Raw genomic sequence first — 24,424 nt, 5'->3', positions numbered from 1 at the left:
TCTCTCATGAGGCCGGCAATCCTCAGCATGTAAAAATGATATATCTCTTTCAATGAATTAACCCATATTATTTTTATTCTTCTATTCAAACCAAGTCAACGTCAGACAACAGTTAAGAAGTAGAAGAAAATATAAGAAAATATAGGAGTTATCATCCAACAAAACCGCTGAAATACCAACTAGGAAATTCAATTTTCAAAAGAGAGGAAGATGCTTAGGCCAAGTGTGTGCATTTTCACCAATTTTTTTTGGAAAAAGCTAAATCTAAAAATGATGACTTTATGACTCCATCCGTATATTTATAAAGAGAAGTTTAGAAATACAAATTATTCAAATTGTCATCCAGTAACTGCCTTTGCAAGCATAGCTTCTTAGTTTGTTGAGAATATTAGAATAAGGGTCATGCATGCTGCATGCACCCACTATTAAATAAGCCTAGCTGCATCTAGATTAGTTATGCTGAGCTGGCACCATGCGCGGTGCGTGTGTGTATTTCCTTCCGATTTGTATCTAGTATATAAGTGTTAGTTGTGTGATGTAAACCTTTGATCAATATGAAATACACTTTACTTTTGCTGCAAGCTCTCTTTTCTGTTATGGTATCCAGAGCAAAAGCCTTCCGCTGAAATCTTCTTCTTCCTTTTTCCGATGGCACCTCACACGCCTTCCCCATCCAAAAACAACCAATCACCTCCTTACGAGGATCAATCTAGTCCGTATTTCTTACCCAGCAGTGATAATCCTGGAGTCCAGTTAGTCACACAGCAATTGAACGGTTCAAACTACATCACATGGAGTCGCTCGATGACGACGGCGCTTATGGCGAAGAACAAAGTTGCTTTTATCGACGGTTCGATTATACGACCTCATTCTACCGATCTGTTATTTTCTCAGTGGCTTCGTTGCAACAGCATGGTTGTATCTTGGCTTCGCAATTCTGTCGTACCAGAGATCAGTTCCAGCATCATGTATATCGATGATGCGTCTCTTATCTGGAGCGATTTGAAAGAGCGGTTTTCTCAAGGTAACTTAGCTCGTATCTGTCAACTGAAGCAACAATTGCTCACTTTGAAGCAGGGATCTGATGATGTCTGTTAAAACATGTTATCATCATAGAAGAGAGAATTTGTTTCTTGAATATTGTTCTTGTATTTCTGTTTTTTCCTGCTGATACAATCATCCCTTTTATAGTATTAAGAAGGGAGCTGATATTCAATATTACTTCTACAACATCATGAGGATTCCTACAACATCATGAGGATTCCTACAACATCATGAGGATCCCTATAATTAAGGGATCCTTGATTATCTTTTGACTAACTTTATCTTTTGACTAACTTTATTTGTTTGCTGACTTTTATTCTCAACACTCCCCCTCAAGTTGAGTGACGGGATTTTCGATACTCAACTTGGAAAGAACTTCTGAAAAACTTTTGAAGTCTACAGCTTTGGTTAGGATATCAGCGAGCTGATCTTCGGACCTCACAAACGGGAGCTCCACAATCTTTTCCTCAATCTTTTCCTTGATGAAGTGCCTATCCACTTCGACATGTTTTGTTCTGTCGTGTTGAACAGGATTTTCTGAGATGCTAATCGCGGCTTTATTGTCGCAGAACATCTGGCATGTTTGTGTTGGTTGAAGGCCCAACTCAGTTAACAGTCTTCTCAACCAAAGGACTTCAGTCAATCCACTCTTGATCCCTCTGAACTCTGCTTCCGCACTAGAGAGAGCTACCACCTTTTGTTTCTTACTCCTCCATGAGACAAGATTCCCTCCGATGAATGCAAAGTATCCAGCTGTTGACTTCCTGTCTACTGGGTTTCCAGCCCAGTCAGCATCTGTGTAAGCTTGTACCTCGAGGTGTTCAGTCTTCTTGAACAGCACTCCATAGTCAAAAGTCTTCTTCAAATATCTCACAATTCTGAGCGCAGCTTCCATGATTAGGCGGCCCTGTATGATGAAGAAATACCACAAACAGCAGAACAGGCTCTGAAAAGTGAACACTGGAGAGATGCCATGAAGAAAGAAATAAGTGCACTGAATCGAAACCATACATGGGAGAAGTGTAGACTACCAAAAGGGAAGAAAACTGTAGAATGCAGATGGGTCTTCACAATCAAAAGGAGACCGGATGGATCTATTGAGCGTTACAAAGCTCGATTGGTCGCAAAAGGATACACACAGATGTATGGAATCGACTATGAGGAGACCTTCTCACCTGTTGCAAAGATGAACACTGTCAGAGTGCTCCTCTCAATTGCTGCTAATAAGGACTGGGATCTTCATCAGTTCGATGTTACAAATGCTTTCCTACATGGAGAGCTTGAAGAAGAGAGAGAAGTCTACATGGAGGTGCCTCAAGGCTTTTCAGGAGATTTTGGAGAGGGTGAAGTTTGCAAGTTGAAGAAAACCTTATATGGGCTCAAGCAGTCTCCCAGAGCTTGGTTTGGAAGATTCACCGCAGCCATGAAGAAGTTTGGGTACCAGCAAAGCAACTCAGATCACACCTTATTCTTAAAGAAACGAGGTGATCTAATCTCTTGTTTGGTTATTTATGTTGATGACATGATTATAACAGGGGATGACACAGAGGAGATTCAAAAGTTGAAAGAAAGCTTGTTCAAAGAGTTCGAAATGAAGGACTTAGGAAAACTAAAATACTTCCTCGGAATTGAAGTTCTCAGATCAAAGAAGGGGATCTTCATCAACCAGAAGAAGTATACTCTAGATCTCCTAGCTGAAACTGGGATGCTAGATTGCAAGCCAGCAGAAACTCCTATGATCGTAAATCATGGGCTACAAATTGTGGAAGGAGCTCAGTTAGCCGATCGAGGACAATATCAGCGTCTGGTAGGGAAACTTATCTATCTTTCCCATACTCGACCTGACATTGCTTATGCTGTTGGTGTTGTTAGCCAATTCATGCACCAACCACAGGCTGACCACATGGAAGCTACGCTCAGAATTGTGAGATATTTGAAGAAGACTTTTGACTATGGAGTGCTGTTCAAGAAGACTGAACACCTCGAGGTACAAGCTTACACAGATGCGGTTTTGGATATGTTTCCTTTTGCTACATTCCCAATTGCGTACCGAGAATTCTTCCCAAACTTTTCCGGGGTATACCGTTTGGGAGGGATACCCCGAGTACTCCTGGGTGGTAGAACATATCCCTTTGTACCTTCATTTGCTGTATTCTCCTCATGATCCCTTTCAACAAGGCATTGATTCTCTCCCTGATTCCTTTCAACATCTTGAGACATATGATCAGTGAAACCATAAATCTCAGTGGTAAGTTCAGGGGTGTTTACCTCAGATACCAACGGCGGAGGAGATATTGGCTGAGGAGGCGGACTTTGTACAGTAGTGGATGGAGTTTGCTCTGTGGCAAGGTTAACTTTTTCTGTTGGATCTGCTTCCGGGCTGTTTGGCATTGGTAACCAACTTAACAAGTCAATCTCACTCTCACTCTCCCCCTGACTGGTAAGGTGGTTATTGTAAAAATACTCAGTTTCAAGGAAATCACAGTTCATGGTGGTGATAATTTGACGGGTTTTGGAATTGTAACACCTATATCCTTTTTGATTAACCCCATATCCTACAAACACACACTTGACTGCACAAGGAGAGAGTTTGGTGCGTTCATGTTTAGGAATGTGAACGAAAACAGAGCACCCAAAGACCCGTGGTTGAAGTGTAAGGGCAATAGGTATGGAAGCCAGGGTAGACAATTTCTGTAATGGGGTTTTAAGTTTAAGAGTCCTAGTAGGGAGACGGTTGACAAGGTAAACCGAGGTTGCCACAGCCTCGGGCCAAAACGAGGAGGGAACATGAGACTCAATCATCATAGAACGAGTCATTTCAAGTAAAATTCGGTTTTTTCTTTCGGCAACTCCGTTTTGTTCAGGAGTGTGGGGGCAAGTAGTTTGATGAATAATCCCTTTTGTTTGACAAAATATTTTCATGGAATTATTAACAAATTCCCCCCCATTGTCGGTTCTAAGGGTTTGTATGTTTTTCTGAAACTGAGTTTGAGCCATAGTATGGAAATGAGTAAATTTTTCAAAAACTTCAGATTTGTGTTTTAAAAAATATACCCATGTCATCCTAGTGCAATCATCAATAAATAACAAAAAATATTTAAAACCTTGTCCCCCTATCACGGGCGAAGGACCCCAAACGTCAGAATGAACTAAAGAAAACATAGAGTTCACTTGTGTATCATTTGATTTGAAAGATTGTCTATGGCTTTTAGCTAAGATACAAGTTTCACAAGAAAGAGTATCACTTTGGAGTAATTTTGGAAATAAAAGTTTAAGGTATCCCGTGGAAGGATGTCCTAACCGACGATGCCAAAGCCAAGCTTCCCGGTTTGCAGTTCCGTGAGCCAGCATCACATTGCCTTTTTGAGCAATCTCATCCACATAGTACAGTCCATTTTTCTCAGTGCCACGCCCAATAATCTCCCCCGTCCTGATATCCTGAAGAAAACAGAAGTGAGGATGCATTAGCATGGTACAATTGAGTTCTTTGGTAACATGACTAATTGACAACAACTTATGAGATAGGGACGGAACATATAGACAATTGGATAATCGCAAGGTTGGGGTAATTTCTATATTTCCGGCCCCTTCTACTTGAGTTAAGTCACCATTAGCAGTTTGCACATGAGTTCTAAAGGATTTTGATGACTCAAGTATATCTGATTTATCAAAAGTCATAGTGTCTGTAGCCCCACAATCAAAAATCCAATTTTTGTTCCTACTGATTTGTTTATTTGAGACTTGACATGCAGTAGGGGTTTTTTTCGAATTTTCACAAAGTTTAGGGTCAAAATTAGACTTTTGCATAACTGTGGGGCTGTTTTGAATAACATGGGGTTCATTCTGGGATTTCCCTAAACTTGAGGGACTAGACTCAAAAAAATGGGGTTTCTTTTGTAATTTTCGAAAAATAGGGGACTGAAATTGAGAGAAGGCAAAAATGGGAGGGTTTGATGGATATTCATCAAACCCTATACCTAATATTTCCTCCCTTTGACCAAAAAAAGGCGCCTCTCTCTCCCTTTGACTGAAATCAGCCGCTGATTCCTCCTTTCCTCTCTCGGTTCCGCCTTTATTTCCTCTCACTGCTCCGCCTCCATTAACGCCGGCATAGGCTCCGGCAGTCGACAGCCTGCTGTTTCCTCGGCCATCTCGGCCTGGGAAGGCGGCAGCCGAGCCGCTAGCCTGGTAGCCGGTCGCGGTTACGCCTCTCTCGGAATTCTCGGCTCCACCCACGGCTACCGCCGATCCGGCGGTCTCTCGGCCATCAACGCCGGCCGCCGCCTTCCCTTTTGCTTCCCACCATTCGGGGTAGCCGATGAGTCGAAAGCACCCTTCTTTGGTGTGCCTCGTCATTCCACAGTTTGTGCAAATGAGCTTCGATTTGTCCTCCCTTTTTGGTTTCGAAAATGGTAAGCCGGGACCTCTGCCGCCGGAGGTGCTGGCAGCGTGGGGTGGTCGGCCGCTGGTTCCAGAGTGGTGGCGGGAGGAGGCGAGTCCAGCCCCTATTTCTCCCGATGATGAGCCTTTATTTTCGGTAGAGTTGGTTGCCGGCTGCAGGATCTGTAGCCGGGCGGCCTCTCGTCTTACTTTTGAGAAAGCCGATTCGGCTGAGGGAATGGGTGTTTCTTTGAGGATGTCTCGCCGGATGTTATCGTATTTCCGATCCAACCCAGAGAGGAATTGATAGAGTCTCCGGTTCTCGATTAATTTCTGGTATTTATTGATTCCTTCTTCACAACACCCGAGAGGATTCGGCTCCCTTCGATCGATGGTGAGCCAAATCGCCTGCAGTTCGTTCCAATAATCCTCCAGAGTAAGTACTCCTTGGCTTACTTTGTTGGCCTTAACTTCAAGGTCGTAAATCTGAAAAGGATCGACCCCGCTTCCATAGGTGATAGCGAGGCTATCCCAGACAGCTTTTGCCGTTTGGTGTTGAGCAAAGTTCACCACTAACTTTGTTTCCATGTTTTGTATGAGCCATGAAAAAACTGATAGATCTGTTTCCTCCCATTTGTAGTAGTCGGGATCCGTTGTTTTTGGAGGTGGTGGTCGGCCGGTGATGTGGCCGGATTTCCCTCTACTCCCTATGGCCACCTTCATGAGGCGAGCCCATAGGGCGTAGTTATTGCCATCGAGCTTGATTCCCAGCGAGATGGTGTTTGAGTTTTGCACTAAATTTGCAATCTGTAGTGATAATTCTTGTGAGGCTGTTGTTTTTGGATCGGTAATTTGGGTTTCTTCTGACATGTTTTGTTTTGTGGTTTGTTTTCAGGAGAAACAACGTGAGATAAGAACAGGTTTGATCGAAAAAGAGGTTTGAGTAAGGGATTTGGAAACTATGATGATAATTTTCTGAGTTTCAAGGATTTAACCCGCTCTGATACCATGTTAAAACATGTTATCATCATAGAAGAGAGAATTTGTTTCTTGAATATTGTTCTTGTATTTCTGTTTTTTCCTGCTGATACAATCATCCCTTTTATAGTATTAAGAAGGGAGCTGATATTCAATATTACTTCTACAACATCATGAGGATTCCTACAACATCATGAGGATCCCTATAATTAAGGGATCCTTGATTATCTTTTGACTAACTTTATCTTTTGACTAACTTTATTTGTCTGCTGACTTTTTATTCTCAACAATGTCAGTGCTTATTTCACCAAGTTGCGTATTCTCTGGGATGAATACCGCGATTTTCAACCATCACGGTGGTGCGTTTGTGATAATTGTAGATGCCAGAGTTCTCGTAAATGGAATGAGTTTCAACTACAAGAATGTTCTATGCAATTTCTTATTGGTTTGAATTCCTCTTATTCTCAGATTCGGTCTCAGATTATTTCTACTGCACCTCTACCTTCTTTGCAGAGAATTTTTGCCTTAGTTTTGCAGGTAGAAAGGCAAAGATCTATTGAGCAACAATCACCTGTCATTAACTATGAAAATCAAGGTTCTATGATTAATGCAGCGAGTACAGCGAGTATAGCTCGTGGCCGAGGAGGCCGAGGAAAATTTCTGTGTACTCATTGTGGCAAAACTAGTCACACTGTGGATAAGTGTTTTGAGATCATAGGCTATCCCCCAGGCTATGGCAGAGGAAAACCTAAATCTCAAGGATATTCTAATGAAGGAAACAGATCTATTAATTAGATGACAGCTAATGAGGCTGCGGTTGCGCCTCAAAATTCCTCTGGTTTGTCAGCTGCAGATATGGCTCGGATGATATCATATTTACAGACTCAGATGCAAGTGAGTCCTCCTCCTGCTACCAATCAACAGCCGCGTGCATCAACAAAACCAGAGAATGTTCATGTAACACCCAGCATTTTCACTAAAGTATATATATTATTAATATTATTTTAGAAGCCTGTAAGTTGAAAGAGATGGACTAACTTTCAATATTTATGAAAAAGCCCAACAATAGTAAATGGGCCAAGAGTTTTATAAAAAATAAAAGAGCCCAACAGTGGTTATTTGGGCCAATGGTTTGTTAGTATGTGGATTAATCGAACCTTAGCTGATTAGTTATTAGCCTTTAATTAGGTTATTAGGTTTACTAATCCTAATTAAGTATTCAGCCACCACGTAGTATATCACTTTTTACGCAGCTGCTGCTGCTATTGTTAAACCGACTTGAAACAAATATATATATATTCCCTCAATCCCTACCGAAACCAATTCTCCAGTCTGCCAAATCACATACGCCGCCCATTATCATCCCCAACAATCTTTCACAAGCAATTCGATTGACAAGCAGGTAGTATTTCTTTATTTACAGCCCATTCATTCAGTATGAATAGAACAACAGATATAAACAATAGCTACACATCCTTAAAGCATATACCAAGCAATAACACCAACTTTCTTTAGCATCTAGAATATTTTTTTACAAGAAATTCTAGTTTTACGAGGAGTTAATAACTGAGTATATACAAAAGAATGAAATTCGAACAGCCACAGTATAACCAAGGCTGCCTCGTCGGACCGGTGACGCCTGCCGCCGGCGATGTTCATCAAAGAGCATCGATTTCTGAAATCAAGAGTTTAAGTCAGAAAAACAAATAGAATAGAAAGAGACAAAAAAGGGGATAGAACAGGGGTGGGGAACGGCAGCAGCCGCGAGCCACCGCGGCGGAGGCGCGACTGGCGGCTGCGACCGCCGGTGCTGCCCTCGCTATGCCAGTCCGCGGTGGCTGCTAACAAAGAGATAGAGACTGTGATACAGACAGAGGGCAGAAAGAGAGATCGAGAGGCAGAGATAGAAAAAAGAGAGAAATAGGGGGCTTACCTGAGTTAGAGGGGCGGCAGCACGACAGAGACGACAGCGGTGGAGGCAGGCCGCGCCGGGGAGACGAATTTCAGAGGGGAAGAAGGGAGGTAGAAACCCTAAGAATTAGATTTTATGATTTAGACATTTTAGAAATTGGGAATAAAATAGGGAAGAAAGACAAGGAGGGGGAAGGAGAGGGCCGGCCTCGCCGCGCCGGAGGCGGGGAGGACCGGCGACATCTGCCGGAGGAGAGAGCGAGAGAGAGACGGTAGAGAGAAAAGAGAGAGAATGGCAGATTTAGGAGATTATACGTACTGCTAGAGGTAAAGAAAATTTAAGCTTGGGTTTTATTAGTTGTACTTACTCTAATGGGTTTTGATAATTTGGGCCCATTTCTTATTATACGTATTTGGATTGATTAATGGAGTGGTGGCTTTGGTTAGCCTTAATTTATTATTGGACTATTATTAATTTAATTGGCCCCTTAATTTAGTTAAAGTGAGCTAAGTTATTTTAACTTAAGCCTATAAATGTGTTTAAAGGATTATTAGCTATTAGCTAATAATTAGTTTGATTTATTAAATAGCCTGGACTTATAGGATCATTATAATTAAATTATGCTATTACACTATGTAATTATGCATAAATTTGACACTAGATTATTATAGAATCAAATTCTTGAAAGAAGAGAAAAATAGATTTATATTATTTCCAATTAATAGCTATTTATTAAATTAGAGTGAGTAAAGTTATGGTTAACGCTAGAGTTATGAGTATTGCAATTTAAGCCTATGTTGGTATTTGTTGATAAGTTTGCTAAATAGCAACTAGTCTTTATACCATAATTTCAATAGAGCTATCATCTTAAAACCAACATAAGCATTCTTTATAAATCAAGTCCCTGTCATTTTCTCATTATTTATTAGTCAGTTATTTTACACTGAAGGTCAAATACAAGGAAAAAGAAGTAAAGCATTAGTTCAGAGTTACTTGTGTCGTCAGACCACGATCAGGTGGGCTTTCTAAACTCAAAATCTGAAGTGCACACTATTTCATGATGTTTACATGAATAAAGTTATATTAAAGTTATTGACTTGCCAAAACTTTTATGAGCTTGTATGATACCTATCTGGCACCAGAAGTTAATCGAATTCGGATCCTGTTCTATCCAGATGTTAGACAGGATTAGTGTACACAAGGGACCGTGAGCCGATCTAGCATATCGGCCGGCCTAGGACCGTGAGCCGGTTTAGCGTATCGGCCGGTCTAGGTCCGTGAGCTGGTTTAGCGTATCGGCCGGTCTAGGACCGTGAGCCGGTTTAGCGCATCGGCCGGTCAGTGACCGTAGAAGGTGGCCACCTTCTCGGCACACAGTTATCATTGCAGATATGGTAGAGTACAAAGAAGTATGTCTGCAGACGAATGTGAAGTTTATGATAATTACATGGAAGTTTTATAGTTTTGGCGTGCACAAGTTATTTAAATAAAACTCTTGTGTGATGCTTGAGATGGCAAGTTCAATATATAGCTCTAAGAGCAAGCTTTCAAGTTATTTTGGCATGTGACCATTGAGTACCTTTTTAGTACTCAGCCCTGCATATGTTTTCTAAATGTGCAGGTTAAGCTGTGATGCAGATGGATGTCAGCAGAGCAAAGCTTTTGATATATAAGTACTAAATTAGGCTCAGGATTCCATGTCTTCATACATGTAATCCACTTAAGCTATTCCGCTGCAACGCTTAGTGCGTTTTACTTTATTGATGTGTTGCAAAGATTTCAAACTAATAGCTTACAGAATTATGTCACCTGATACTTAGACAACTTGTCGTTATGTATTGCGAGTTGTCTGCTTTTGAGTTTTAGAAAAGATTGTTTATGATTACCAAATATTTTGGTAAATTATTGTTTAAGCAGGTTAGTGATTTTTATTGAGATCTATTTTTCTTTTTATTTTCTTATTTTGTTTTCAGTCACACTTTTTCCCGACTTAACTATTCACTAGCTTAGGTCGGGCTGTGACAAAGTGGTATCAGAGCTGATCGTTTGCTCTGAGCCTAAATATTCATTTGAGTCTAGTATAAATTTGAATCTTTGGACTAGTATGAGTAATATAGTAAAAGCTCTGCTCTCCATCTCATCCAGCCTAGCCAGGTATGAATTTTCAGAGTTTTAAAGTATCATGGTTTTAAACAAGTTTGAGTATGAGTTGCAATTTTGCAAGAAACTAGTATGTGGAGAAGTTTATATGTTTACAAGTGAGTGAATATGAATAACATGGTCTATTTATGAGTATCCTCTACTAGTATGAATTTCTTGAACGGATAAAGTGTTGTTCATATTTTAACACTTGTATCTTGATATGTGGGGGGTTTTCATTTGTTGCATAGCAATGAAAATGTTTGAGATGACGATGTGTACGTATATCTATACATTGGATGGATGCAGATATAGACAGTTTGATGATGCAGTAGCGAGTTATGTCAGTGGCACTATAACCTAGTACTAGTAGTGACGTTATACAGTTAGTGCATCACAATTAGTACTAAGAGCCTTTTTGCAACGTATATTCCCATCTTTTGTATGAGAACTCGTGGAGGCAAATTTTTCCATGATATGAAATGATCAAAGTGGTCATTTACTAGGCCGTTGAGCTTTAATTGCTTAGATGGTTTAATTTTTGGGCATTAGTTTTATAGCTTAGTTGATTTATAGCTAACTAGCAGTGATTGCTTTATTGATGGGACGAAAGCTCAATTTTGGGGATTTTGTGTATTTACTCGGCATGATGTCTCAAGGAAGAAATGAAAATCTGCCATTCACTATGTGAATACTTTAGAGAACTATTCGTCCCCATCAACTTGAAAGAAGAATTTCAGAAGTTTTTTATCGTCAAAATTCCCCTGTTTATAGTAGAGTTTCGCGAGTTTCGCTTCCTTAGATGCAATGATCAAGAGCGCCTTCTTGTATGTTATTTCAACTACAAGGATCGACTGATTCTTAGTGGGAGACGAAGCAGAAGATACATACCCTCGAGCGATTAGAGAATCTTATTTGGGGCCAGTTCATAGAAGCTTTTATGAAGAGTATATTTTCAGAAGCCGTCGTCAGCAAAAAGGATACGTAATTTAGCAATTTAAAGTAAGAGGAGAAGACGTGGCTGAATATGGTCGAGAGTTTTATGACATATCTTGATATGCGCCTCATAAGGTTGACATAGCTAATGACTATAACTTCTCATAGGATTTTCGATGTTGTGCCTTTACTTGTTGGCAAGCCAAACATTTTTCTACAACCAAAGCTATATTTCATTTCCATTTCTTTCCACCAAAGTTTTGTTTGAGATCTTGATATATTTTAGTGTTTCGTGGGTATGCAATATCTAGCATACATGAGCTTAAATTTTTCATTGTTGAGTATACATAATCTTTTCTCAAACAAGAGCGCTTTACCCTGAGCTTCTTGGTAATTATCGAGCTTCTTGGTAATTATCAATCCCTTCTATTCCTTACCCGTAATTTTTCAACATTGCAATTACAGCTTCTATGGTTTGCAGTGGTAGAACCACTTCTAATTCCAACCTTTTAAAATCCTTGATGAGAATTTTAATTTCTTTATGGGTAAGGAGAATTCCTTAGTTAACTTAAATTTTTCTACTCAAAGCATCCACACTTTATTAGCTTTTCGTGGATGATAATTTATTCACAATCATAATCTTTTATTAATTCGAGCTATCTTTTGCCTCATATTTAGATCTTTTGCTCGAATAAGCATTTTAAACTTTTGTGATTTGTCTAAATTTTACACTTTGTTCCATAATATCATTGCTGCTAGTTCCAACTTGTGTGTTGGATAATTCAGTTCTTGCAGCCTAAGTTTCATAACCCTTTTTGACACCTCAACCCATATTTCATATGATCTTTCAGTTTTCATAACTCAGCTAAATTTTGAAACAATATTTCATTCACAAACAATAGATGGTCACTTTGAGAGAACTATTTAGACCCTGGAAGATGTGATATGAACTATTGTATTAGATCGAGGAACAAATTGGGAATAAGCTTTGCTACCCATTGAGTTTTCCTAGAATACTAATTTCGGGCAACAGTTGTTGACACCTATAAAGCACTTTATGTAAGGAAATGTCAGTCCTCACTATATTGAGATGAGGTAGGTAGAAGAAAAGGTGCTGGGATCTGATGCAGTTGAAGAAACGGTTACACTTATCCAACAAATTCAACAACTATTCAAGAAGGATGAAGATCGATAGAAATTTTATGTAGACACTCGTCGATTTGAGTTAAATTTTTGAAACTGGGGGATAGAGATTTCCTTAAAGCTCTGCATTCTAAAGGAGTGCACAGATTCGATAAGAAAGAAAGATTGAAGCCCACATCTAAAGAACCATGTAACATTTTAGAAAAGATAGGTCTTGTTGCATATAAAGTAGCTCTACCCCCGAGTTTCAGTAGTGCTCATTATGTATTCCATGTAACACAACTAAGAAAATACGTGTTCGACCTCAAACACGTAATTCATCAGGATGAGATAATACTTAGCCAGACTAGATCTATCAAAAGAGAACAGAAGTTATCTTGAATTGAAAGACATAGGATTTAAGGAATAAATCAATCGCATTGATGTGTTTCTTGCGGAGATATTACGGGCAACAGAAAGCAACATGAGAGCTTGAAGACAAGAAACACCTAAAGTTGTTCAACTAGGTACGCAAATTTCGAGGACGAAATTTTTTTAAGGGGGAGAGGATGTAACACCCAGCATTTTCACTAAAGTATATATATTATTAATATTATTTTAGAAGCCTGTAAGTTGAAAGAGATGGACTAACTTTCAATATTTATGAAAAAGCCCAACAATAGTAAATGGGCCAAGAGTTTTATAAAAAATAAAAGAGCCCAACAGTGGTTATTTGGGCCAATGGTTTGTTAGTATGTGGATTAATCGAACCTTAGCTGATTAGTTATTAGCCTTTAATTAGGTTATTAGGTTTACTAATCCTAATTAAGTATTCAGCCACCACGTAGTATATCACTTTTTACGCAGCTGCTGCTGCTATTGTTAAACCGACTTGAAACAAATATATATATATTCCCTCAATCCCTACCGAAACCAATTCTCCAGTCTGCCAAATCACATACGCCGCCCATTATCATCCCCAACAATCTTTCACAAGCAATTCGATTGACAAGCAGGTAGTATTTCTTTATTTACAGCCCATTCATTCAGTATGAATAGAACAACAGATATAAACAATAGCTACACATCCTTAAAGCATATACCAAGCAATAACACCAACTTTCTTTAGCATCTAGAATATTTTTTTACAAGAAATTCTAGTTTTACGAGGAGTTAATAACTGAGTATATACAAAAGAATGAAATTCGAACAGCCACAGTATAACCAAGGCTGCCTCGTCGGACCGGTGACGCCTGCCGCCGGCGATGTTCATCAAAGAGCATCGATTTCTGAAATCAAGAGTTTAAGTCAGAAAAACAAATAGAATAGAAAGAGACAAAAAAGGGGATAGAACAGGGGTGGGGAACGGCAGCAGCCGCGAGCCACCGCGGCGGAGGCGCGACTGGCGGCTGCGACCGCCGGTGCTGCCCTCGCTATGCCAGTCCGCGGTGGCTGCTAACAAAGAGATAGAGACTGTGATACAGACAGAGGGCAGAAAGAGAGATCGAGAGGCAGAGATAGAAAAAAGAGAGAAATAGGGGGCTTACCTGAGTTAGAGGGGCGGCAGCACGACAGAGACGACAGCGGTGGAGGCAGGCCGCGCCGGGGAGACGAATTTCAGAGGGGAAGAAGGGAGGTAGAAACCCTAAGAATTAGATTTTATGATTTAGACATTTTAGAAATTGGGAATAAAATAGGGAAGAAAGACAAGGAGGGGGAAGGAGAGGGCCGGCCTCGCCGCGCCGGAGGCGGGGAGGACCGGCGACATCTGCCGGAGGAGAGAGCGAGAGAGAGACGGTAGAGAGAAAAGAGAGAGAATGGCAGATTTAGGAGATTATACGTACTGCTAGAGGTAAAGAAAATTTAAGCTTGGGTTTTATTAGTTGTACTTACTCTAATGGGTTTTGATAATTTGGGCCCATTTCTTATTATACGTATTTGGATTGATTAATGGAGTGGTGGCTTTGGTTAGCCTTAATTTATTATTGGACTATTATTAATTTAATTGGCCCCTTAATTTAGTTAAAGTGAGCTAAGTTATTTTAACTTAAGCCTATAAATGTGTTTAAAGGATTATTAGCTATTAGCTAATAATTAGTTTGATTTATTAAATAGCCTGGACTTATAGGATCATTATAATTAAATTATGCTATTACACTATGTAATTATGCATAAATTTGACACTAGATTATTATAGAATCAAATTCTTGAAAGAAGAGAAAAATAGATTTATATTATTTCCAATTAATAGCTATTTATTAAATTAGAGTGAGTAAAGTTATGGTTAACGCTAGAGTTATGAGTATTGCAATTTAAGCCTATGTTGGTATTTGTTGATAAGTTTGCTAAATAGCAACTAGTCTTTATACCATAATTTCAATAGAGCTATCATCTTAAAACCAACATAAGCATTCTTTATAAATCAAGTCCCTGTCATTTTCTCATTATTTATTAGTCAGTTATTTTACACTGAAGGTCAAATACAAGGAAAAAGAAGTAAAGCATTAGTTCAGAGTTACTTGTGTCGTCAGACCACGATCAGGTGGGCTTTCTAAACTCAAAATCTGAAGTGCACACTATTTCATGATGTTTACATGAATGAAGTTATATTAAAGTTATTGACTTGCCAAAACTTTTATGAGCTTGTATGATACCTATCTGGCACCAGAAGTTAATCGAATTCGGATCCTGTTCTATCCAGATGTTAGACAGGATTAGTGTACACAAGGGACCGTGAGCCGATCTAGCATATCGGTCGGCCTAAGACCGTGAGCCGGTTTAGCGTATCGGCCGGTCTAGGTCCGTGAGCTGGTTTAGCGTATCGGCCGGTCTAGGACCGTGAGCCGGTTTAGCGCATCGGCCGGTCAGTAACCGTAGAAGGTGGCCACCTTCTCGGCACACAGTTATCATTGCAGATATGGTAGAGTACAAAGAAGTATGTCTGCAGACGAATGTGAAGTTTATGATAATTACATGGAAGTTTTATAGTTTTGGCGTGCACAAGTTATTTAAATAAAACTCTTGTGTGATGCTTGAGATGGCAAGTTCAATATATAGCTCTAAGAGCAAGCTTTCAAGTTATTTTGGCATGTGACCATTGAGTACCTTTTTAGTACTCAGCCCTGCATATGTTTTCTAAATGTGCAGGTTAAGCTGTGATGCAGATGGATGTCAGCAGAGCAAAGCTTTTGATATATAAGTACTAAATTAGGCTCAGGATTCCATGTCTTCATACATGTAATCCACTTAAGCTATTCCGCTGCAACGCTTAGTGCGTTTTACTTTATTGATGTGTTGCAAAGATTTCAAACTAATAGCTTACAGAATTATGTCACCTGATACTTAGACAACTTGTCGTTATGTATTGCGAGTTGTCTGCTTTTGAGTTTTAGAAAAGATTGTTTATGATTACCAAATATTTTGGTAAATTATTGTTTAAGCAGGTTAGTGATTTTTATTGAGATCTATTTTTCTTTTTATTTTCTTATTTTGTTTTCAGTCACACTTTTTCCCGACTTAACTATTCACTAGCTTAGGTCGGGCTGTGACAGTTCAATTTGGAGATTTTCGGCTCCAGCTGCTGTCTCTCCTCCATTCAGTGGTACAGTATCCCTTTAGCCTCTAGTTTGTTCTATATCTTCTTCCTCTTGTTGGTTGCTAGACACAGGTGCTACACACCATGTCTGCAATGACTCTAAAATGTTTAGTGATTCTTCCATTGCTAATAATATTCATGTCAGTCTGCCCAATGGTAGTAATGCCAAAGTTACTTGCATTGGTACAATTGTTATCTCTCATTCTCTTCAACTCAAATCTGTGCTATGTGTTCCTAGTTTCTCCTACAACCTCATTTCTGTCAGCTCTCTCACTACATCATCTAACTGCTCAGTGATTTTTACACACAATACCTTTGTGATTCAGGGAGCTTCACAGGGGACTGTGATTGGGAAGGGTAACCGAGTAGGCAACCTCTATGTGCTAGAAGCTTCTTCTCCAGTTCAGCTCACTCCATCTTTACTCCTTTCTGCCTGTCATGCAGTGTCAGCCGATGTGTGGCACCGTAGACTAGGGCATTTATCTTTCCATAAACTTCAAATTTTGTCTAAAGTTTTGTCTATTCCTTCTTGTAAACAGACTCTATGTGAGATCTGTCCTTTAGCCAAACAAAAACGTCTGTCCTTTCCTGAATCACATCATGTATCTCAGGAAGTATTTGATCTTATTCATTGTGACATTTGGGGACCATATCAAACCCCCACTGTGCAAGGATACACTTACTTTTTGACTATAGTTGATGATTGTTCTCGTTTTGTTTGGACTTTTCTCATGAAGTTTAAGTCGGATGTCAAAGCCATTCTTACCCAATTTTTCAATACTGTCGTCACTCAGTTTGGGAAGCGCATAAAGATCCTTAGGTGTGATAATGGCCCTGAGTTTGGGTTGGGGGAGTTATATGCACAACATGGGACTTTAGTTCATCACTCTTGTGTCTCTACACCTCAACAAAATGCTCGTGTTGAAAGAAAACATAAGCATTTGTTAAATGTAGCTCGTAGTCTTCTCTTTCAGTCACACTTACCTGTTTCTTTCTGGGGAGATTGTGTACACACAGCTTCCTATCTCATAAATCGTGTACCTTCTTCTGTTCTGCCACACAATAGCACTCCTTTTGAGGTTTTGTTTGGGAAATCTCCTTCCTATAGTCATCTTCGGGTCTTTGGATGTTTATGTTTCACCTCTACCCTTGACAGAAATCGGTCTAAATTCTCTCCACGAGCTACCAAATGTGTGTTTTTGGGATATCCACCGGGGTACAAAGGCTATAAAGTTCTTCACTTAGATACACAACAAATCTCCATTAGTAGGGATGTTGTTTTCCATGAAACTATCTTCCCTTATTCTCACTTATCTCCCTCTATTTTTCCTGAGCCTCAATTTACTTTTCCCATCGAGTCTGTTCCTCTCCCTACTCAGCCTTCTTCTCCTCCTTCACCTATCATGCAAGACTCTCCTCCTGCCTCACCTCCCAATTCTGCGCCTGTCATTGAGCCATCATCCTCATCCTCTTCTTCACATAATACTCCTCCTGCTCCTGTGGTCCCTACCACTAAATCTGGTCGGGTCATTAAGCCTCCATCTCATCTGAATGACTATGTGTGTAATGCTGTCTTAGCTTCACCTTACCCACTCCATAAGTATATCTCATATTCCCAATTATCTTCAGCCTATTTTCGATTGATCTGCTCTTTATCATCTATCCCTGAGCCTTCATCATATCACCAGGCTGCTAAGTACTCTGAGTGGAGGAAAGCTATGCAAGCTGAGCTAGAAGCTCTCATCAAGAACAACACTTGGTTTATTACATTGTTACCTGCTGATAAGATCGCCATTGGCTGTAAATGGGTCTTTCGCACTAAGTTCTTTGCTGATGGTACTTTAGACCGATATAAGGCTCGTCTTGTTGCCAAGGGTTACACCCAACAGGCTGGGATTGACTTCTTCGATACTTTTTCTCCGGTTGCGAAGTTAGTCACAGTCAAGGTACTCTTATCTTTGGCTGCTGTTCATGGCTGGGATCTCTGTCATCTAGACATTAATAATGCTTTTCTTTATGGTGATCTTGATGAGGATATCTACATGGAGTTGCCTCCTGGCTTACTTGATGCAGGGGGCCATCCTTATCCTCATGGATCCGTTTGTAAGTTGAAGAAATCTTTATATGGCCTCAAGCAAGCCTCGAGGCAATGGTATTTGAAATTCTCTCAAGCTTTGAGCAGTTTTGGTATGGTACAGCCTGCTTGTGATCACTCTTTCTTTTATAAGAAGGATGGTGATAAATTCTTGGGATTGATTGTGTATGTAGATGACATTCTACTTGCTAGTAATGATGCTGCCTTGGTCACTTCTTTTAAAGATTTCTTGGGCAAGACTTTCAAATATAAGGATTTGGGAAAACCTTCATATTTTCTTGGTTTGGAGATTGCTCGCAATGACAACGGTATATATCTATGTCAACGAAAGTATGTTCTTGATTTGCTCAAAGATGCAGGGTTAACAAACTGCAGACCAGCTAGTACTCCTATGGAATCTGGAAAGCATTTGGCACTTGACGAGGGACCTCCATTATCAGATCCTACTAGTTACAGACGACTCATTGGACGGTTGTTATATCTCTGCCTCACTCGACCAGATATCACCTTTGTTGTGCATAATCTGAGTCAATTTGTAGCTAAGCCTTGTGAAGGGCATATGGAAGCAGCTGAAAGGGTTCTTAAATTCTTAAAAGGCACAGCAGGCCATGGCTTGTTCTTTAATAAAAATTCTTCCTTAAGCCTATCTGCCTTCTCAGATGCGGACTGGGGTAACTGCCCCACTACTAGAAGATCTGTCACTGGGTTTGCGGTGTTTTTAGGTTCCTCCTTGATCTCCTGGAAGTCTAAAAAGCAAACTACCATATCTCGATCTTCAGCCGAAGCAGAGTATAGGGCCATGGCACAAGCAAGCTGCGAAGTTACGTGGATTCGGAATCTGCTACTTGAGTTCGGAGTTGAACAAAGGAATGCTTCACCTTTGTATTGTGATAATCAAGCAGCAGTTTATATTTGCTGCAATCCTGTGTTCCACGAACGTACCAAACACATAGAGATCGATTTCCATACAGTTCGAGACAAATTTTTGCAAGGGGTGGTGAAACCTTTGCATGTCAAGAACACACTCCAGCTCGCGGATGTCTTAACTAAAGCACTATCTGCGCCGGCTCTGCGTAGTATCATGGTCAAGATGGGTTTTGGGAGCATCTATCTTCCATCTTGAGGGGGCCTGTTGAGAATATTAGAATAAGGGTCATGCATGCTGCATGCACCCACTATTAAATAAGCCTAGCTGCATCTAGATTAGTTATGCTGAGCTGGCACCATGCGCGGTGCGTGTGTGTATTTCCTTTCCGATTTGTATCTAGTATATAAGTGTTAGTTGTGTGATGTAAACCTTTGATCAATATGAAATACACTTTACTTTTGCTGCAAGCTCTCTTTTCTGTTATAGTTTAAGCACTTGAAGATTAGGTAATGAACAAATGATGGCCATATCACTATAAGAAATATTCAAGGTTAACCTTCTCAAATGTGAAGGAATGATTAGACGTCTAAATGAAAAAACCTCCATCTATCTCGAATTCTAGTTGATAATGACTCACTTTATCTGAATGCAGGAATCAAAAAGGAAGTGTTTAGGGTGTAAAGTAAGTAGGGACTAATTATAAGGATAATGAGTAAAGTAAGTTTATGGTGTAAAGCAAGTGATGACCATGAGTGTAAAGTAGGTTTGGCATGAGAATTAAGGAGGATTAGAGGCCTTGATTATTTCTACTGTTAGATTAAGCCATTATCAATAGGATCGTCGTCAAAAATAAAAAGTAGACCATTATTAATAAGACAAAGGAAGTATTATTTTTATCTCTCTAAGCTAATTCTCAAAAGTAAACACGCTTGTGTTTAACGTTTTTATCCAATTTTTTTATAACAAAGTCAACGTCATACAATAGTTAAGAAAATTCTAGGAAATATATGTCAACAAAACCGAGTCAAGACATGCTTTAAAAAACATAGTCAAGACACTTTCTTTTATTTTATTCTGCTTCTCTGCCTAAGATTACCTTCCCACACTCTTAAGAAGTTGATATTCAAGATGAACGACGAATTGGCGTTGGATGACATGTTGAGAACCATCTCTCTCTCCCTCTCTTTGTTGGGAGGTGATAAGAGAAGAGAGGGAAGAAGATTAAAGAAAAATAAGCAAACACAAAAAAAAGAGAGATAATGGTGGTAAAACCTAGCCAGCTATATCACATATAACTTCGAAGTTGGGGCCAGCCAAGTTCTGCACTGCTTCGTTCTTACGCAGAAGCTCAACTTGAACATGAAATGGGACATCCATATCTTTTGCAGCGTCGGTATGTCTCCAATTTGAGTCGGGATCTCCTTCAACGCTTGCATATGAAAAAGACGAAGCTTCTCAAGGCGTGGAAAGATGGAGTTCGACTCCACAATCCAAAGCTCCAAACTAGGACACGAAGACAATTCCAAGTATTAGAGGGAAGGGAACTGGCCTTCAACCATTTCCCACTTGCCTGTCCCAAAGCATCCGTTCCACAACTTGAACTTCTCGAGAAGGGGCAATGCACCTATCTTTTCAAACATTTTTTCCCATTGAAAGTAATCATTCATGTCAAGAGTCAACTTCTTAAGGCTTTGGGGGAATGTGAGCACATACAAAGAAGCTGTAACACTACTCCAACACAATACGAAGAGGGATATTCCAATTTACACAGACGTTTGATATTGTTCAGACAATAATAATCATCTTGCTTGATTTTCCCTCTCCCAGAATACTTCATCCCCAATTTTTTGATATTGGAAATTCTCTTAACCACCTCATCACTGCACTTGAAATTTTCTACTCTCTGAAGCACCAGTAGATTCTCCATGACGACGACCTCATCACTCGAAGGTTCTGGAAGATAAAAGCATCTTTTCATTTCAATATGCCTAAGTTATGGCATTCTCCAAATCTCACCAAGTGGAGTGAACTTCTCCTCGTTACAAGAAACAAACAATCTGTGCAGATTCCAAAAGCGATTAAATGAGGTATAGATTGGCCTCATGCTATCAACTTCAATAGCAAGGTAGCGCTAGTTAACATACATCTTCAAAAAGTTACGAAACTTGCATGCATGTAATGTTCTAAGAAACCCAGAATTCTTAATACGCGGGACTTTCCCATATTCACTGATAATGGAACGAGCACGTGGCATAGACTGCAAGTCGTCAAGGACTTTCTTCAATGGTGCGTTCCTGGGTATAACAATGCGGCGTTGGCTACTTATGCCTCGAGGACTAGATTGCCCTGTGACATGATAGAACCCATCTTTCTTGCTCTGGTTCAAGCATAAATCCCTCAACAAATCATGAATTTTGACAAATTTGATGTTTCCTGTAGACCCTAGTTCACCAACTAGAATGAGATTTCTATCAACCAAGTCCTTTAAGAACTCTATGGCAAGGAGTAACATATTCCCAGCTTTTTCATGTTTGGAATCATTTCCACCATTCGTTTACTGCACAGGAAGTCGGGTGCCGGCGAAAGTTCCCGCACGTTCTCAAGGGGGCTGTATTCAGGGTCTGGGTAGGGTAAGGGTTGAAATGAGAAGGCAATAAGATTTCTTAATTGTCGCAACATCCAAATCTCCATGGGCAAACGAACCTCAGATCTATAAATAATGAAAGTCTGAAGATACTGAAGCTTTGATATAGCTGAAGGAACAATACTATTGGGAATGTTGGAAGCAAGGTAAGTTAAATGAACGAGATCGAAGACTAGAATCACGTTACTTTCTCAAATCATAATTCCTGCGAAATAAACGGGCCACAAGAATTTTATTTCTTATTTACTTTTGGGTAATTTTAAATATAGCCCCTTAAACTCTCATTATAGCCCCTCGTTAAAATATATATACATCTGTACATATTTACCCCTATAATGCCATTTTAAAATTTTACAATTACTATTTTCAAAACATTTACGCAGCCCCCCATTTCCTAAAAAAATATATAGCCCCCCTCCCCCCCAAAAAAAACTGTGCAACTTTAGGGGGGTGTATTCGTTAAGGATTTTAATAGATTTCTGTAGACTTTTAAAATTTGGGTGTATTCGTTCAAGACTTTTAAAAGTCTATGAAAAGCTGGGTGTATTCGTTCAAGACTTTTGAAACTCTATAAAAATCTTGGTGTATTTATTCAAGACTTTTAAAAGTCTATGAAAATTTGGGTGTATTTAAAAATCTATGGATTTTAACATTGGACTGATTTCCATGGATTTCATTAAAAAAATACACATGAACAAATCCGAGCTCGAACCACGAGAATTCAAATCTTGAGAGTTTCCAGCGCTAGCTGGGTACCAGCGAACGCGGCTGAAGAAGCCAGTGCTCGCTGGACACCCAACGCTCGCTGGGTGTAACATGCAGCAATCCAGCGCTCGCTGGCTTGAGTGTTGTTAAACTTTATTACTTGATTTGTTTCTTAAATACTACTCCTGCGCAAGAAGACAAACATTTGATGGCTATTAATACAACAAAAGTCTGCACAAAGTAGAATAACTTTATTGAATCTTGCTCCTGCGCCACTGTTTCTTCAACTTTAATGCTCCAGCAAATTAATGAACGCCAAATCACAAAACGACTAATCCCATTTCAGAAACTGAAAATAGAAATTCAATTCAAACAGTTGCTCGCTGGGTATCCAGCGACCGCTAGGGTCCAGCGGTCGCTGGGTGCCTGTCTATCGCTCGTTCAATCCCCGCGCTCGCTGGGTTTGTGGATTTGAAGTCCGAAAATATCACGTCAAATTCTTGCTAATTCATTAAAAATCCAACCAAGAATTCATTCAAAATCATGAAGAATCCGTGAGAATTCTATAGACTTTTAAAATCCACGGACTTTTAAAATCTAGATAAATCTTGAACTAATACACCCCCTTAATTTAGAATGCAGTTATCAGAGTTCAGGAAGTGGGGGCGGCACCACTAGGCAGGAGAAGAAAGAAGAAGAAAGAAGAAGAAAGAAGGATAACATGTTGCCTTCAATTTTTGAATCTGTTTTCATTCATGGAGGTTTTGGGCACTCCTTTTTTCTCCTTTTTTTTTTTAAATCTTCAATGAGCCATAATCAAGTTCATGCAATGATTTCAAATTAATTCGCCGTGAACATTATAATTAGTTTATCTTTAAATTGAGTGTTAGTCCAACGACGTTCTCTACATTCATTCAAAAAAGTAAATAACTTAATTGAGATATTCTTGTAGTTGTTGTTTCAATGGGAGATGGATGTTTTTGGTTCCAATTTGATGATGGACTGATGGTTAACAAGCTCAAAACATTAATGCATCTGTTTCATTTGCACTGCTTTCTCATACAAAAGCAATAATTGAGAAAATGATGGTCAAAGTTTGTAATTACTTGGCATAGTGGAGTCAAGAGAGATGATGTAATTACTTTGTGTAGTGCCATCAGGAAAGATGCTGCTATTATTCTCTTGAAAAAAAGAGATAGAATGTATCCTTGAAACAAACAATTGTGAGTCGCAAATTAATTCTCTTTGTGTGCAGATTTGAGGGTCGAATGTTTCAAAGAGAGAGATGGTTAGTAGGAGAGAAGGTGATACGATCTGTATCAACGGTGGAGCAATTCGAGTAGCTCAAACTCCAGAAATTAAGAGAGAAGAGAGAGATTTGATAAACATCAACCAAAATATTCATTTCATACTCAATAAACTTAGAGATTACATTATTTATACCTAATAATAAAAACCTAATGGGCTAATGGGCTAGAGTATAATAGGGCCAAGTTAGGGGATTGGGTGGGCATATCATTCCCCACTCCTTCACAATCACCTTGTCCTCAAGGTGAAGCTATGAAAAATGGCGGTGATTCCCCACTAATTGCGAAAACATAACAAAATGGTGCCGAAATAAGCTTTCTTAGCCACTTCCCAACATCGAAATCTAACGGTTGTAGTCCATCTCTTGCATCGATCAAGAAAAGTGACAAATAGGCTTTTGACAACACATATCCGGTCATAGCAGCAGTTCTAACAAGAACAGAACCCGAAGAAGCCTCTACCTCCAAGCCAACTGAATCTAGAACTCGAAACCGCAAATCACCCAATTTAGCAATTCCATCTCTTATATCACGTGTAACGTGGTCATTAGGGGTGTTGTAAACAAGTGCCTCCCTCCTCCGAATCAAACGGTTAAACAATGCTGACTTCCCAATATTCGGACGTCCTATAATTAGGACGGTATGAAGCTTCTCAATAGGAATGTTAGTGAAGTCGAGAGATTCTCGAGTAATAGCTTT

General features: G+C 39.6%; 4 long non-coding RNA genes across 6 annotated transcripts; 2 read left to right on the top strand and 2 right to left on the bottom strand.

The window, feature by feature from the left end:
* The first annotated feature begins 7,693 nt into the window (after nucleotides 1-7,693).
* On the top strand, nucleotides 7,694-10,255 carry LOC131017733 (uncharacterized). 2 transcript variants are annotated; one of them, XR_009099833.1, is made up of 2 exons: nucleotides 7,694-7,804; nucleotides 9,936-10,255. It is a non-coding gene; the product is annotated as an uncharacterized LOC131017733 (long non-coding RNA). The 2 variants fall into 2 exon arrangements; XR_009099834.1 differs by lacking the exon at nucleotides 7,694-7,804 and adding an exon at nucleotides 9,260-9,330.
* Nucleotides 7,889-8,895, bottom strand: LOC131017632 (uncharacterized). Its single transcript, XR_009099716.1, has 2 exons — nucleotides 8,336-8,895; nucleotides 7,889-8,077 (listed from the first exon to the last, which is right to left on the bottom strand). It is a non-coding gene; the product is annotated as an uncharacterized LOC131017632 (long non-coding RNA).
* Nucleotides 10,256-12,996: 2,741 nt separating the features above from the next.
* LOC131017729 (uncharacterized) lies at nucleotides 12,997-15,978 on the top strand. Of its 2 annotated transcripts, none has more exons than XR_009099829.1 (2): nucleotides 12,997-13,527; nucleotides 15,659-15,978. It is a non-coding gene; the product is annotated as an uncharacterized LOC131017729 (long non-coding RNA). The 2 variants fall into 2 exon arrangements; XR_009099830.1 differs by lacking the exon at nucleotides 12,997-13,527 and adding an exon at nucleotides 14,983-15,053.
* On the bottom strand, nucleotides 13,612-14,618 carry LOC131017631 (uncharacterized). The gene is made up of 2 exons (XR_009099715.1): nucleotides 14,059-14,618; nucleotides 13,612-13,800 (listed from the first exon to the last, which is right to left on the bottom strand). It is a non-coding gene; the product is annotated as an uncharacterized LOC131017631 (long non-coding RNA).
* Nucleotides 15,979-24,424: the final 8,446 nt, after the last annotated feature.

This window comes from Salvia miltiorrhiza, chromosome 3, assembly GCF_028751815.1.
Source record: "Salvia miltiorrhiza cultivar Shanhuang (shh) chromosome 3, IMPLAD_Smil_shh, whole genome shotgun sequence".
Lineage (NCBI taxonomy): Eukaryota > Viridiplantae > Streptophyta > Magnoliopsida > Lamiales > Lamiaceae > Salvia > Salvia miltiorrhiza.
The sequence above is the reverse complement of the archived record's forward strand: the minus strand, read 5'-3'. Positions and strand labels throughout refer to the sequence as shown.